Raw genomic sequence first — 13,433 nt, 5'->3', positions numbered from 1 at the left:
AATAAAGTTGAACAGGAAGTGTTTTTAATAGGAAAGTGAACACAAGAACAAGGGGGCACAATCTGAAGCTAGTTGAGGGAAAGATCAGAAGCAACGTGAGAAAATATTTTACTGAAAGGGTAGTAGATGCTTCGAACAAATTTCCAGCAGACGTGGTCGGTAAATCCACAGTAACTGAATTTAAACATGCCTTGGATAAACATAGATCCATCCTAAGATAAAATACAGGAAATAGTATAAGGGCAGACTAGATGGACCGTGAGGTCTTTTTTTTTGCTGTCAATCTTCTATGTTTCTATATTATACAGCTCCTGTACACCTATCAGTTCGAAAGCAGGCAAGTTCAAGTAGATAGACCTACCACGTTACTGGGAAAATAGCAGAACGTGCCTTTGGTGTACAGTATAGTCATGCCGGCCACGTAACCCTGGGAAATATCTTCAGATAACCTGGATGTTGATGATCACCATGACTGACAGAGAAACCTTTGCCTTTTATAGTTCCTTAGGACATGGGGCAAGGAACACAGTACCTCCTTTACTTTACATCAGTGCTTCTCACCCTTGTGACCTCTTAATACAGTTCCTCATGCTGTGGTGACTCCCAACCATAAGTGTAGCGCCAATTCTCCTAACAGAGCTTTAAGCTGATAGGCAGGAAGGTCATAGTGACACTCCCACTGTAAATGCCTGATTGGTCGGATTGTAAAAGTATGTTCCAAGGCGCCAAAAGAGAAGCTTCAGTTCCTAACACAATGGGAAATTTGTCTTTTCTCATGGTTTTAGGCGACCCCTGGGAAACATTCGTTCGACCCACAAAGGGGTCCCGACCCCCAGGTTGAGAACCACTGCTTTAGAGGGTACCTACCCTGCCTCCTTCTCAACTTTGAGGGCTGGACCCATGGGCCAGCTTGGCAGGGCATTTCATCAGATTTATTAAATTTATATGCTGCCCAGCCCAACTCGCTATCAAACGACATATTGGGTCAATTTGAGCCCAGGCTTTTGCAAAAAAATTTTTAAAAAATACGACAGCCTTGGCATGCTTCAAATTGGAGAGGGAGGATATTAAGAATTCAGCCATCTCCCTTGTTTTGGCTAGAATCTGATCTTCAGCTTTCCTTTGTCTGCAGGCAAGCCAACTTGTTTGCTTTGACTGCGTGCCTGCAGGGGAAATATCTCCACACTTCCACACCATTATCATTGTTATTATCATCTTCCCCACTAATGGCAGGAGAGTTTGTTTCCCTGGAGATCCGGGCTCTGAGATTTACTGCTGGAATTCACTCCCTTTCTCTTTGGTTTTGGAAACTGGAGAAAAAACCACAGGGCCAAACTGTCCTTTCTGTTGGTTGTGATAAGATATTGGGTAGCCTACGTGTTTTCTCCTTGCTTAGAATATCTTGGGAAAGCTAAATGTCCCAACTGTTTTAAAAAAACATTTTTTTTGTCTTTGTGTTATTAACAGAAGCTTGGGGTCCTCAGGGAAGTGACAATATTCATTGAGGCGGGAAAGCATGTTTTGGCTATAAAATTTTTATTTATTCATTTGTCCAATACACAAATACATAGGAAGAAAAATAGACATGTAGTAATATATATAAGGGTAAAGTGAACTTAGAGGAGAGGATATATGAAAGAAAGAAAATATATATGATAAGTGAGAAAGGAAAGACAATTGGACACGGGACGAAAGGCACACCAGTGCACTTATGTACGCCTCGTAGCTGTATCCCCACACCATATCTTAACTTGGTCTTTAAAATAATCGATTTTTCCCTGTTTTTAAAACTAGACCAGTGTTTCTCAAACATTAAACTAAGATGGGTGGACTTTCCCAACTCCAAGATTTCCCCAGCTACCTTTTGTGCTGTCAGTTTATGGTTTTTAAATGATGGGTTTTTTAGATGTTTTTTAATATTAGATTTGTTTACATTGTAATACTGTTATTGTTGTGAGCCGCCCCGAGTCTCCTGAGAGGGGGTGGCATACAAATCTAATAAAATTAATTAAACAAATTGATAATTAATTTATTCTGATGTCTTGCCCATCCTTCTGTGAAGGTGGAGTGTGTGTTTATGGGGGTGGGGGGAGAGAGAGGGTCTTTTGAGATTCTTGGTTGGGCTGTTCAGCAGTTTCTTCATTGGGGTGCTGTTTACTTGATTGTTGGTTTGAAGTTAAGCTATTGTAAGAGGATATTGAGAGCCAGACTTGTAAAAAAAAACCTATGTATCTTTGCAGCCCCCCCAGAAAAGACAGAGAACTGTAGAAGACTTCAATCAATTCTGCACTTTTGTGCTAGCCTATGCAGGCTACATTCCCTACCCGAAAGAGGTAAGAAAGGTCTTCCCCTCATGGAATCAAGCGCTTGCCTCTCTCTGTGTGTCGCTTCGCTCAGAATTTAGGAAAAGATAAAACTCAGACTCCATTTTGAACTTCAAAAGTGAACTTTACTAAGTCAGAAGTGAAAGAAAAACAAAGTCTGAGGAAAAAGGCGTGATAGTTGCCAATATCAAAGTAACCCCAAATGCCCCCCCCCTTTGCAATTCATCCAATCCCATTTATTTATTTATTTATTTATTTATTAGATTTGTATGCCGCCCCCTCTCCGAAGACTTGGGGCGGCTAACAACAATAAAAAAGACAATGTAAACAAATCTAATATTAAAAATAATCTTAAAAACCCCAAATTAAAGAACCAATCATACATACAAGCATACCATGTATAAATTCTATCAGCCTAGGGCGAAGGGAAAATTTCAATTCCCCCATGCCTGACAACAGAGGTGGGTTTTAAGGAGCTTGCGAAAGGCTAGGAGAGTGGGGGCAACTCTGATATCTGGGGAGAGCTGGTTCCAGAGGGTCGGAACCACTAACATACCCCTTATCACCCCTTCTCAGGAGAAATGAAACTCTCTTGGCCTTCACCAGGAGAAACAAAACTTACTTGGGCTCCTCCAGCAGACTTCCCACTCCCAAATCCCAACACCTACCCCCACGAAGCGAAGCTGAGGGATGAAACACAGCGAGGCTGACCCTCTGCCTTCCTTGCCTGGGTATTGGGCGTTCCCATTGTCTCCCATCCGCAAGGAGGCAGAACCACGCATGGCTTTATCATCTTCTTTTCTCCCCCCCCCCCCCCCCCATCTCCAGAATGAGCCATGGACCTACCGGGGCAACAGGAGCCCTCAGAACAGCACCGGAAGCACCCAAGACAGTGACAGTTGGGGATCGTCTCAGTCCTGTGACTCCCAAGTGCTTTCAGACGACGGAGGAAGACGGAACGGAACCTACAAGGGGACAGGAGAGCTGCTGACCTGCCCTAACCTGACCGGTAGCTTTTGCGCCGGCCGGCACCAGCAAGCCAAGAAGAGGAAGCAGTCATCCAAGAAACTCAGCATGAACCTGGCGACGGACAAGGGCTTGATGCCCTGAAGGGCCAGGCACAGAGAACGGCCGAGGCTTGCGCGGAAGCGAAGGAGCTGGAATCCTGCCTCCAAGAGCTGAAATCCTGCCTCCAAGAGCTCCCGTCCAGGCCTCTCCTGGAACAAGCGGAGAAAGACTCTCTCCCTGGACTTTACGGTGAAGAAGAAAAGGGCCGAGGAACAAGGCACACGCAAAGAGGAGGGAAGCAGCTCTGATTCTTGGGAGGCGGTGGAGCAAAGCGCAGAAGAACCGGCAGGAGACGTCACTCAACTCAGCAGTAAGTCCACAAGGACTGGTGTCCTTAGAACAGGGCTGTCAAACTCACAGTCCACCGTCCGGATGTGCCACGTGCCGGTCACCCACGCTCGGTTTAGTGAAAGTTTGGGGGGGGGGAGCCAAGATACGTCACATGGCAAGGCGAGTTTGGCATCCCTTTCTTAGAAGAAATTCAACAGGGGTGACCCACCCAGGCACAACAGTTCTGTAGAGCAGGGGTCTCCAACCTTGGCAACTTTAGGACTTGTGGGCTTCAATTCCTAGAGTTCCTCAGCCAACTTTTCTGGATGAGGAATTCTGGGACTTGAAGTCCAGGGTGTCTAGCAAATCTGGAAAACGGAGTTATCAGGGAAATCGGTAGTTCGGGAAATATCAGGGAAATTGTGAAAAAAATGGAATAAATCGGGGGGGGGGGGAACCAAACTGTATTAAAATGTTTAAAAGTCAGAGAAAAATCATGTTTAAAAAAAGCCTTGAAGTTGCCAAGATTGGAGACCCCCACCTTAGAAAACTGGTGGAACATGACCTAGCTTTTGTTCTGTCGTGCTCTCTGGTAGAATCCTCCCGAAAATTCACAGGTACAAATTTCAGACACACACATTTGAAAATTCAAAACAATGTTCTTTATAATGAAAATTCACTTAACCTAAGTCCTCTTTTGGTATAGCAAAGAGCCCTCGTCTCCAAACAAACTGGTAATTTGTACAAGTCCCTTATCAGTTCTGTGCTACTTAGCTTGCAGTGTGAGGCAATTCACAGTCCTTCTTCTTTCACAAAGTGAAACACACTTTGCTCTGGTTTAGTTTCAAAGCGGAGAAAAATCAGCACACAAAAAGTCAAAGTCAGTAAAGCAGTCATGAAACACGATCAGATAATCCTCCACAATGGCCAAACCCACAGGCTGCTCTTTATAGCAGCCTCACTAATGACCACAGCCCCACCCAACCACAGGTGGCCTCATTTTCTTTGATAATGATCTCTCAGTTGTTGCCTATGCATCGCTCTCCGCATGCGTGGCTGTATCATTAACTCTTGTTCTGAATCCAAGGAGGAGCTAGATAATTGATCTCCTTCTGAGCTGTCTGCCACACTCTCCTCCTCCCTGTCACTCATGTCTTCTTGGTCAGAGGAGCCTTCATCAGCAGATTCCACCGGGGGCAAAACAGGCCTGCAGCATGTGGATGTCTCCCCCACATCCACAGTCCTTGGGGCAGGAGCTGGGCCAGAGCTAATCACAACAGCTTTTATCCTCCTTAGGGAATAATCCTATTACTTTTGAGGGGTGCCAGATGACCCCATTTCCACATTGTTAGTGGAATTTGTGCATGGAGAGATTGGGCAACCTTTACGGTGTAACATCAGAAGCCAATAAACTGCAAGAAGTTTGGTGAATATCTCTTGATTTAGAATGGTTGGCTCCTTAACCAGACCAATTGACGGCATAGTGGCTGCTTTATCAATTTTACGTGGCCTGCTCTGCTTAGGTTGAAGGATACAATGCAAACTGTCAGTGGATAACAACATCATGTCATTTTTCTTTGCCTGATATTTTTCTCTTTCCCTCTTGCAGACCTGCCTGAAGAGTTGAGTGCAGCCTCCGACGCCAAAACAGATGGTAAGTTAAGGGCACTATTGCCAGCTGCCAGTAGGGGGAGCCAATGTATTTTGGCTGGATTATTGAATAAACCCAGAGAGCCACAATTATCAATCTGGCAATCTTTATGGCCAGTGGGTTCAATTCCCAGAATGCTATGCTGCTGGGGAATTCTAGGAATTGAGGCACACACATCTTCAGTAATTGCCAGGGTGGCAAAAATGCTGCTGCAGAGGCTCATTTACTTGTATACATCCGAACTGCACTGTGTTGCTTCTCTTGTGTCATATATGTGGGTATATGCATACTGTTTCTTTATTTTGTTATGTTTATGTAGTGTATATTGGAGGTGGTGACCCTTTGAGAACTGCAAGCCACAAAATTTCATTTTAATGTATGCCGATTAGTATACATTTTTGGGGGGAGGGGTATGATTTTTTTTATTTTTTCCCCTTCCACACCTTAGAGAAATACAAATTTGCATACCTTCAAATTAAAATACATGACAATATAATATCAATTGTCAAATTCTTAATCAAAATATTTAATTTTTTATCTGCTTTGTTTTGGTATGCATCATTTATCTTGTGCTACCTTTTCTAATTTTGTCATCTGGTTTTCAAAGATTGTTTTCTGTTCTCATACAGGCTCAAAATGCTATTAACTATCAAAATTTCTCTTGGCTATTTGCTTTTTTCTACCAAAAGCTATGCCATAGTGCTTCAATCCATTTCTTACATTCTTACTTATCTCATTCATGTCTTTACAAAAATTTTTCCAAATTTACTTCTCTTCATACAACAAGAAAAAAAAATTGGTTTCATATCATGCCTTAAATCTAATTATTGGGGAACTGAGATATTCTTTCCCCCTAGGGTTCTACAATTTATGCATGGTATGTTTGTATGTATGATTGGTTTAAAATAAGGGTTTTTAGTGTTTTTTAAATTATTAGATTTGTTCTTACATTGTCTTTTTTATTGCTGTGAGCCACCCCGAGTCTACGGAGAGGGGCGGCATACAAATCCAATAAATAAATAAATAAATTATAGCAATACAGGGGGGAATTGTTATTATTAAGAATTTAAAATTACATTATCTTCTTTCTGTGCTTAACATTATATCATTTCCTTTCATTTTACAAATATATCATTTCTAATTTAGCAATTCATAAAATAGTGTTAACATATTTTTCTATTTGTTTTTCACTGAAAGTATCTTCCATTTGTCAATCTCAGCACAGTAATATTTTTCCCTAATCCATATGTTTTCACTGCCATTCCCAGTGTAATAATCTTCCCTCGATTAGTGTACATTTAAAGTGACAAGCTCTAAGTTCTAATTCAACCACTGCAGCACAGAATTTGAAGCGTTTTGCATAAAATAAGTGGTTTGGAAATGAAGTTAAAACTGCTAATTTTACAGCCATCTCTTAAGGCAGGGGTGCCCAACCCCCAAGATGCAGCTCAATACCGGGCTGCGGAAGGACCCTGTTTCCCCAAAAATAAGTCACCCCTGAAAGTAAGACATGGGAGAGGTTTCATAGAATTACTAATTAATAATAATAATAATAATAATAATTTATTAGATTTGTATGCCTAATAGTAAGATATAGGAGACATTTCATTCCGCAGCATTCCCGAACAGAACATATATAACACTGCTGTCCATAAATTGCATCCCCAAACTCTGCATCAATCAGATTTAAAACACATCCAACATGGTAGTAGTACATAATGGTGCGGTAGTAGTAAGAAATTCTTGATAGGATTCACACTTTGTCTGGTTATGCTGGTTTGTGATGATAGCTACTGTACAGTATATAATAAATGTGTTTTTCTTTTGTTCAGCAATAAAGGTTGAATTCTTCATTGAAAAAAAAAATTAGACATCCCCTGAAAATAAGACATAGCCCATCTTTGGGAGCAAAAATTAATAAGACAGCTGTCTTATTTTCAGGGAAACAAGGTAGCATGTGTGCATGTGTAGCTCCCCTTGCACAAGCAGCTTGCACTTCCATGCTGTTCCCTCCCCACACCCCCAAGTGTGTGAAGCCAGAAGGTGGGGGACCACTGCTCTAAACCAGTGTTTCCCAACCTTGGCAACATGGAGATATCTGGACTTCAACTCCCAGAATTCCCCAGCCACATTCGCTGGCTGGGGAATTCTGGGAGTTGAAGTCCAAATATCTCCAAGTGGCCAAGGTTGGGAAACACTGCTCTAAACAAACCCTTTATTAATCACCCTGTTGGATTGGGGTGTGCCAGCTAAGAAAAACAAGCAAGACAGGCGCCGTTCACAAAACCTCTTGATTTCCCCCCCTCTTTTTACCCAGAAGACGACGCTTGGGACCTCATCACTTGCTTCTGCTTGAAGCCCTTTGCCGGGCGGCCCATGATCGAATGCAACGAGTGCAGCACTTGGATCCACCTCTCCTGCGCCAAGATCCGCAAGTCCAACGTGCCCGAGGTCTTCATCTGCCAACGCTGCCGCGACGCCAAGCAGGAGATCCGCCGGTCCAACAGAGCCCGGACCGTCCCCCGCAAGCGCTTCTGCGACTGACTATAGCCGGGAGGGAGGGACGGAGGGCCACACTGTCCTTCCAAAGCTTCAGTTGGATTTTTTTTTTTCTTTTTGCTGCCAAGACAATCAAAATGCAGGAACTGTCCAAGGCAGCCCTGGAAATTTCCAAAACTTTTTTTTTTTTTTGGACACGCGTGTCTTATTCCAAATGTTGAAATTGGGGGGAGAGGAAGACACTTGAGGTGCTGTCGAGATCTCAGGGTTATTATGCCAGAGCGGCAAATGCACAAATGCCTGGCCAGACCCAAGAGACCTGTGGGTGGATTTATCTGCAGTCGATGCACTAGGTCAGCCAGTAGCCTCTCTCTGCCCTTGTGCAGAGGTGCCTTTTCTCAGCAGCCTAAAAAGAGAGAGAGTGGGCCCAAGCGGGATTTTCCTGCGGTACGCTAGCTGCCCAGACTTTAAATGGGTCGGATTATGCACCCCAGTTTTGTGGTTTGTTCTTTGTCCCTTAGAATGGCGGGTCAGGGGGAAGCTCCTTGGCCAAAAGCACACTTTTAAGGGGTCTGGTCCCCTTCTTCCCCCTTGTTCACACACACACAGCTTAGAGAGGGGCTCTTTTTGCAGCCCATTTAGAGAGGTCTGTTCTCTGTCCCCCAGAACAACTGGACACCCCGCCTCGGAGCTCCCCATCCTTTCAGCATTCCAGCGAGACGCCATTCCTATACAAGCCAGGCTAGTCACTGTCGGACCAGGAACGTGGTGGTGATGATATTCCCTGGTTGTACATACTTGGTTTGCAGAGGCTTAGAAAAAAAATATTTAGCTCTATCTACTCAACTCACTGGCTAGCCTAGACTTCCGGTTGCACTACTGTCGTTATTTGAAGGGGATGTGAGGGTGGAGAGGAAGAGGAGGGAGCCCAGAACGTGATTAGCTGTAGGAACTAAAAGGGGAGACCTTCCCTGCCCCTCAAATGGTAGGTGGGTTGGTGAGGCACCTGGCAGAAGCAGATTGGGTCCTGCTTTGTCTCCAGGCTTCTCTTGGGAGAGCATTCTGGGGATTTCTTTAAAGGAAAAAGAGATCTGTGTAACTATGCAAAACTACTGGTTGTCCCTGGGGGAGAATTGGGCCAGCAAGCAAATCAATGCTTGTTTTGGAGACTATTCCCCCCACTCCGCTGACTCTCTTCCGGTTTGACCCACGTGCCTTCTTTCATCTTGTCCTTCAGCCGCGCCCATCGATTTGAAAAGTTCTGTCCTGGTGACACACGGAATATTGCAGTCCTTTTAACGTGGGTTTTTGCCCGGTTTGGAACAGCCTACACCCATCATCTTGTCACTGCTTTTAAAAAGAGCAAAAAAATCCAGGCCTAACTTACGGTCCCATCAGTAGCAACCTCTGCTCCCCTTGAGTGTTTACATTTTTACGGTTAGTCTCTACAAAAATGTAAGGTAGCACTGTACAATGCTGTATACTGAGTATATATTGAGTGATACGCATAGATTAAAATACTTTTAAAGCAGCTCTTTGCGCTTCGGTTTCCATGCAGATCAAATCACTGCTTTTTATCACAAGGCCCTTGTCCTAGTTTTTCACTTTGCCCAATACTCTTAGTTTAAATGTAATACTTTATGATCCTCTTTCGTATTTCACAATTAGTTGTATCCTCCTGTTTGCTGCCCCACATGTCATCAATTTATGTCTGATCAACTGAGACCATTTAAAGTTACAATAGTTACAATATGTCAAAGGGTTAAATAAGGTTCAGGAGAGAAGTGGTTTTAATAGGAAAGTGAACACAAGAACAAGGGGACACAATCTGAAGTTAGTTGGGGGAAAGATCAGAAGCAACGTGAGAAAATATTATTTGACTGAAAGAGTAGTAGATCCTTGGAACGAACTTCCAGCAGACGTAAATCCACAGTCACTGAATTTAAACATGCCTGGGATAAACATAGATCCATCCTAAGATAAAATACAGGAAATAGTGTAAGGGGCAGACTAGATGGACCATGAGGTCTTTTTCTCCCGTCAAGTTTCTGTGTTTCTATAGTCACCTGTACCAAAACTTTTTATTTATTTATTTTATTTATTAGATTTGTATGCCGCCCCTTTCCATAGACTCGGGGCAGCTCACAACACAATGACCTTGCACTGTCCCCCACTCACATTAACACATTTTGGGCACTGCAACTGCCCTGCATTTGTGACCCTTAGCACTATCCCATGGCCAAATGCATGCAATTTTATTTTTATTTTATTTTTTTGGGCCAGAAAACCAACATTTACTTCTGGTTCCCAAGAAAAAGTGGCCCATAGTGAACAATGGGTTTTGCTCAATGGCAGCCATGAGCAGCATGCTTTACAACACTGGTTCTCAACCTGGAGGTCGGGACCCCTTTGAGGGTCGAACTACCGTTTCACAAGGGTCACCTAAGACCATGGGAAAAAGACAAAATTTCCATGGTTGGTGTTAGGAACTAAAGCTTTTATTCTGGCGCCTTGGAATGTATTTTTACATTCCGACCAATCGGGCTTACAGTACGGGTCTCCCTCTGACCTTCCTGCCAATCCGCTTAAAGCTCTGTTGGGAGAATTGTTGCTAGACGTATGGTTGGGGGCCACCACAACGTGAGGAACTGTATTAAGGGGTCGTGGCTTTAGAAAGCTTGAGAACCACTGCTTTATAAGCTTCAGGATTGTAGCTGCTTGGCTCAACCACCGTCATAAGAGGTCCGCAACTTGGGCGTCCTCCTCGATCCACAGCTCACATTAGAGAAACATCTTTCAGCTGTGGCGAGGGGGGCGTTTGCCCAGGTTCACCTGGTGCACCAGTTGTGGCCCTATCTGGACCGGGAGTCACTGCTCACAATCACTCATGCCCTCATCACCTTGGGGCTCGACTACTGTAACGCTCTCTACATGGGGCTACCTTTGAAAAGTGTTCGGAAATTTCAGATCGCGCAGAATGCAGCTGCGAGAGCAATCATGGGCTTTCCTAAATATGCCCATGTGATACCAACACCGCAGTCTGCACTGGTTGCCGATCAGTTTCCGGTCACAATTCAAAGTGTTGATTATGACCTATAAAGCCCTTCGTGGCACCGGACCAGATTATCTCCAAGACCGCCTTCTTCCGCATGAATCCAAGCGACCAATTAGGTCCCAGAGTTGGTCTTCTCCGGGTCCCGTCAACTAAACAATGTCGTCTGGCGGGACCCAGGGGAAGAGCCTTCTCTGTGGCGGCCCCGGCCCTCTGGAACCAACTCCCCCCCCAGAGATCAGAATTGCCCCCCCCCTCGCCTTTCGTAAGCTCCTTAAAACCCACCTGTGCCGTCAGGCATGGAGGAACTGAGATATTCTTTCCCCCTGGGCCTCTACAGTTTATGCATGGTATGTCTGTATTTATGTCTGGTTTTTACAAGGGTTTTTTAGTTGTTTTATTATTGGATTGCTACATATTGTTTTTATCACTGTTGTTAGCCGCCCCAGGTCCACGGAGAGGGGCGGCATACAAATCCAATCAATCAATCAATCAATCAATCAATCAATAAAGGCTACCTGCAGTTGAAAGTGAAGGTTGAAAACTTAAGATGCTACAATAAGCCTCTTAACTGGTCTTCCTAGATGAAACTCTACAATCCTTGGCTTGGGTGCTTTTAACATTCACAATACCATTAAGAGTTAAGCTTTAAGGACAAGATTTGGAATCTCAGGCTCAACAGTTCAGCATTCCCATCTATGTCGCCAGGCATATCCCTTGGCTAGTAAGATTTATGTATGGTTATGACTAAGTATTGTTTGTTTTTTTAATAATAGGGGGTTTTAGCTATAGTTTTTATTATTAGATTTGTTGTACAGTGTTCCCTCGTCTTTCGCGGGGGATGCGCTCCGAGACCGCCCGCGAAAGTCGAATTTCTGCGAGATGCGGAAGTAAATACACTATTTTTGGCTATGCACACTATCACAAGCCTTCCGTTAACACTTTAAACCCCTAAATTGCAATTTCCCATTCCCTTAGCAACTATTTAGATTATTACTCACCATGTTTATTTATTAAAGTTCATTAAAAAAATATTTATTAAAGGCGGACAAAGGTTTGGCGATGACATATGATGTCACCGGGCGGGAAAAACCATGGTATAGGGAAAAAACTGTGAAGTATTTTTTAATTAATATTTTTCAAAAACCATGGTATCCTTTTCACGAAGTTCAAACCCATGAAAATCGAGGGAACACTGTACATTTTTTATTGTTGCTGTGAGCCACCCAGAGTCTTTGGAGAGGAGCGGCATACAAATCTAATAAATTATTACTCTTATTATTATTAAGGGTGGAAATAGAGATAACACCACTGCACCAAATCAGCTAGCCCTGCAATGGTGAACCATTAGGGTGCTAAAAGTGCGCGCACGATAGCACACCTAAGCGGACCCACGCCAATAATTCAAATGTCCCGTGTGTGCATGTGTGAAATATACCCCCTGCACTGTCCAGCCCTTTGTATGTGCACACAACCCATGCTCCCTTTTGCATTTATGCACAACCTCTGCCCCCCCTGATTTTGGGCCTCCCGGAAGCCTCCAGCCCGTTTCTGGTAGGCCTGTTTTTCTCCCAGGCTCCAGAGCCCAGGGAGGGCCAAAACGCCCTCCACGCAAGCCCTGTATTTAAATAGCATCCAAAATGGGCCGCATAGAGACTCCTGGGAGAGGAGATGTTGGTGGGAGCAGCTGAAAATTAGCTGGCTAGCAAGCACATACGTGCTGAACATAAAGAGCCATGCTGAATCAGGCCAAAGCTGTGTCATACAGTGGCCCACCAATTGTCCATGGGGATCTTGAGCAGAAAGAGAAGGCAAGACCCTCCCTTTCCCTTGACCCTCAACAAATGGTACTCAAGGGAATCCTGCCTGCCTCAACCAACATAGAGGCAGCACTTGGACATCTGTTTCAATAACCACCTATGATACACTTGGCATCCATGAATCTGTCTAATCCTGCCTTGAAGCTACCCAGGCTGACAGCTGTCACCTCTTCTGGAAGTGAATTCCATCAATAAAGGACCCTCTGGGTGAAGAAATATTTCCCTTGATTTGTCCTCACTTTCTCACCTATGACCTTTAGGGCCCCCTTGTCCTAGTATTGTGGGATAGAGAAAAGAATTTTCCTCTATCCACCATTTCTATCCCATGCATGATTTTATACCCTTCGATCAAGTCACCCTTTAAACGCCGTCTTTCAAGGCTGAAGACAGTGGCAACCTGGTTTCATAAAGGAGGGGCTCCATTTCCTTGATCATTCTTGTTGCCCTTTTTTGCACCTTTTTTGCTGGAGTCAAGCTAGGGCAACGGGTTGCATGCCCGCAGATATGGTTTGCGTGGTACACGTGTGTCACGCAGCTAGCCGCTTAGGTTTTACTTCCACGCGATTTCCTGCATTTAAAAGCTTTATTTTCCAATCATCTCACAATCTCTCTTCAGCAGAAAGGCACCGAATAAACTTTCAAACCCTGCCTTACCAAAAAGAAATTGCAATACAGTGGTACCTCATGATACGAACCCCTCGTGATACAAACCCGGGGTTCGGAAATTTTTTGCCTCTTCTTACAAACTT

General features: G+C 44.1%; 1 pseudogene; it reads left to right on the top strand.

Moving 5' to 3' along the window:
- LOC139168233 (PHD finger protein 13-like) overlaps nucleotides 1-9,343 on the top strand; it is a 13,094-nt pseudogene extending 3,751 nt beyond the window's left edge.
- Nucleotides 9,344-13,433: the final 4,090 nt, after the last annotated feature.

This window comes from Erythrolamprus reginae, chromosome 5, assembly GCF_031021105.1.
Source record: "Erythrolamprus reginae isolate rEryReg1 chromosome 5, rEryReg1.hap1, whole genome shotgun sequence".
Taxonomy (NCBI): domain Eukaryota; kingdom Metazoa; phylum Chordata; class Lepidosauria; order Squamata; family Dipsadidae; genus Erythrolamprus; species Erythrolamprus reginae.
This window is presented reverse-complemented; position numbering and strand designations above follow the sequence as displayed.